The 3,461-nt window shown below is 56.2% G+C and overlaps 1 long non-coding RNA gene across 1 annotated transcript; it reads left to right on the forward strand.

The window, feature by feature from the left end:
- Window positions 1–451: 451 nt before the first annotated feature.
- On the forward strand, window positions 452–3,231 carry LOC123620457. The gene is made up of 3 exons (XR_006728844.1): window positions 452–471; window positions 1,043–1,295; window positions 3,176–3,231. It is a non-coding gene; the product is annotated as an uncharacterized LOC123620457 (long non-coding RNA).
- Window positions 3,232–3,461: the final 230 nt, after the last annotated feature.

Raw genomic sequence — 3,461 nt, forward strand, 5'->3', positions numbered from 1 at the left:
CCTCACCCAGCCCCGGTCCTACCTGGCAGGACCTCTCAGTTAATCCCGATGGGTCCCCTCGTGTCCTGGCCTGCGGGGGGCGCTCTTCCATCTCTGCTGCTCTGGTCCTAAACAGACAAAGTACCTTCCCTATGGCACTGCTGGGCTGAAGTCTTGAAAAGGGACTGCTCTAGAGCTCTGGAAACAAAAGGGTCACAGGCCCAATGTGCTGTCCTGCCTCGAGGCAATCTGGCTGCACCCAGGGGGGTCCCCCAAGGGGACCTCTGTAACCCTTCTGCATCTGGCTCCTTCTGGCCCTGCCACAGAGACTGTCTCATCCCGGGACCGAGGACGATCCTTGGCTCTGAGGAATGAAGGCTAGCGAGACTGCGCAAGTGTTCCTGCACCAGGTTCTGGGCCGTGCATGTTGGACATCTCAGTTTATAATCCTAAGGAGTTTCTGAGTTAGTCATGAATGTCCTACCTTTACAGGTGAGCACGTTGAGGTGAGCAGCTTGCCCACGATCATGCAGTAGGAAATAGCAGAGGTGGGGTTCTCACTCGGGCTGTCTCCCTTTTCATGTATTGGCTTGAACACCTGCTATGTGCCAGGCACTGTGCTGGGCGCTGGGCATAGGATGGTGAGAACAACAGAGTCATCACCCTCCTGGGCTTATAGGATTGTGGGGGAGGGACACACAGCAATAATCATGATGTGTAAATGTAAAACGACAAACTGAAATAGAAGTGTATGGGTCTCTGACGGTGTGTAGCAGAGAAAGCTGACCCAGCTGGGCACTCAGAAGAGCTGCCTGAGGAATGGTTACCTGGGTACAATGCTAAGAGATGACTAAGCAAAGGGAAAGAGAACTGCAAAGTGGGCACAGCACGTGCGAAGGTCCTGGGGTGGGGGTGGGGGTGGAGGGAGCATGAAACATTTGAGAAACCCATGGGAGGCCAGTGTAGCTGCAGTGCAGAAACTAAGAAAGCAGGTAGGCTTGAGGCCCAGCGAGTGTTCCCTGAATGTTCACTCTGAACAGACTCTGTTCTCACAACCTTGCAGGTGTCATCTCGTCATCTGCCCAGCCCCCCTGAGGCTGGTGCTGCTGTTGCATCCCTATTCTCCAGATGAAGAAACCAAGACACAAAGGATCAACCGATTACCCAGAATCCTCTAGCATGGTGGAGCTCAGATTTGAATCCAGGTGGCCTGACTCCAGAGCCCACACTCCCAGCCACTGAGCCACACTGCTTCACGAGAGGAGGCAGAGGGGTGGGCAGGCCATGCTAAAGCTTGGGGTCTTCTCCTTGGGCAGGTGAGATGGTTTCTAAGCAGGGCGATGATATAATCAGGTGTGTGTGTTTAAATGAGGCTGGGGGGAGTGGGTGCCACGAGGATGTGGGAGGCGGAGGGCTGGGAGCAGCTGCAGTGTCCAGGTGGGAGACGTTAGCCCCTGGGGCCGGGGAGGGGCCCTGGCTGGAGAGGAGGAGTGTGGCAGAGAGGAGCAACGGCAGGACTTGGACACAGGTCAGGTAGGGCGGCGGGCAGACAGGGGGAGATGGAGGGAGCAGGCCACATTCCCAGGTTCCTGGGTTGCCCGGCTGGGGACATGGTGGAGCCTGTTCCTGGGACAGGTAAAACCCTGGAGGAGGACGGGTGTGGGGAGGAGCATGAGTCCAGTCTCGGACTGGGGACTGTCCCAGAGCAGACGTCATCAGGTTGTCAAGGGGATGCTGGGGTTGAGAGTTTCGAGGGGCAGTCATGCCTGCTCACTAGTCACTGATGCAGTGGGTGTGGACGGCGACATCCAGGGAGGGAGGCCAGGGAGAGGAGGGCTGGCCCCACGGGTTCTGCCCTTACTGGCCACGCAGCAGAGAATGGGCTGCTTGGCCAGAGTTAGGAGGAAAATGAGGCTGCGGCATCGTGCAAGCCGAGAGGAAGGGAGTGTTTCCAAGGCAGGAGAAGCCAGCAGAGGACAGGGCATCCCCAAGAGGACAATGACTGTGAAGACCCGAAAGTACCCAACAGACATGACGTGGAATCTCAGTGGTCTGCTGCTGTGTGGGGGTTGGGAAGTGAACAGGAGCAGCACATGGGGACAGTGAGTGTGGAAGACTCTTTCAAGAAGTTTGGCGGGGAGGAGGAGGAGGAGGAGGAGTAAGGCGGGCAGTTGCAGGGATGTGGGGTTGACGGAGGATTTTTCAGAGAGAGACTTGACCACTATCCCATGGTTAGGGGAAGGGGCCTGTTGGAAGTCAGAGCGGATGCCATGGGCACCACCCAGAATCCCTCCTCCAGGCCTGAACGTGAACTGCCCCAGCTGCAGGGGGTTGGAGGCTGACAGCTCTCCTCGGAGCCTCTCTCCAGGACGTGCCCTGGGCCGAAGAGAGCCCTGTGGCCCAAATCCGTGCCCTCCCTGCCCCAGCCCTGGAAGGCAGTGGCCTGACTCTGAGGCTGTCCCAGCTCCAGGGCTTCCCGTGGGGTGGCTGAGGCCTTACATGGGCCTGCCTCACAGCTCAACTGTCCCTCGGCCCCGTCCTGCCTGCCCCAGCACAGGTGTCGGTCCTGAGAGCATGCCCAGTGAGCTTCCTGCTCGCTGATCTCCGTCTCCCAGGAACCTCAACCCCAGACAGCAGTTCAGTGAGCAAGACAGAGGAGCGGTCAGTGATCGTGGATATTTCCCGAAAGTCAGAGATCAGCTGTGCCCTAGAGAAATGTCTGGTCTGAGCTTCCAGGGGAGAGGAGGCCGGGGAGGGTGGGGTGAGGGCGGTCTGAGCTGGATGCTGGGACAGGTGTTTCCATTTTCCTGGGAGGTGGAGGCAGGCCCTCTGTTGAGAGGGTGGGAAGGTCGGGAGGGCCAGGGGCTTGAGGAGAACGAAGACCCGAGACAGCTGTTGCAGAAAGGGAGCAAGAACAGAAACTCTCCCGCACTCTGGCAGGTGTCAATCGTACCGCTGAAAACAATCTGATGGTCCCTCAACAGGCTTAACTCAGTTACCTTATAATCCAGCAATTCCACGCCTAGGTATGCACCTGAAAACACTTAAACATGAGTCATGGGCTGAATATTTGTGTCTCCCCCCCCCAATTTATATGTTGAAGCCCAACCCCCATTGTGATGGTATTTGGAGGTGAGACCTTTGGAAGGTAGTTAGGTTTAGATGAGGCATAAAAATGAGACTAGTGTCCTTGTAGGTAAAGGAAGAGACCGGAGCTCAAGCTCTCTCTGCCCCGTGAGGACACAGCCAGAAGGTGGCTGTCTGCAAACCACAAAGAGGATCCTCATCAGAACCCGACCATGCTGGCACCTTGATCTTGAACTTCCAGCCTCCAAAACTGTGAGAAACAAATCTCTGTTGTTTAAGCCACTGGTCTATGGTATTGTGCTATGGCAGGCCGAGCTAAGACAATATGTGCACGTAAAAACTTGTACACAAATGTTCATAGCAACGTTATTCATAATAGCCAAATAGTGGAAACA

This window comes from Lemur catta, chromosome 15, assembly GCF_020740605.2.
Source record: "Lemur catta isolate mLemCat1 chromosome 15, mLemCat1.pri, whole genome shotgun sequence".
NCBI lineage: Eukaryota > Metazoa > Chordata > Mammalia > Primates > Lemuridae > Lemur > Lemur catta.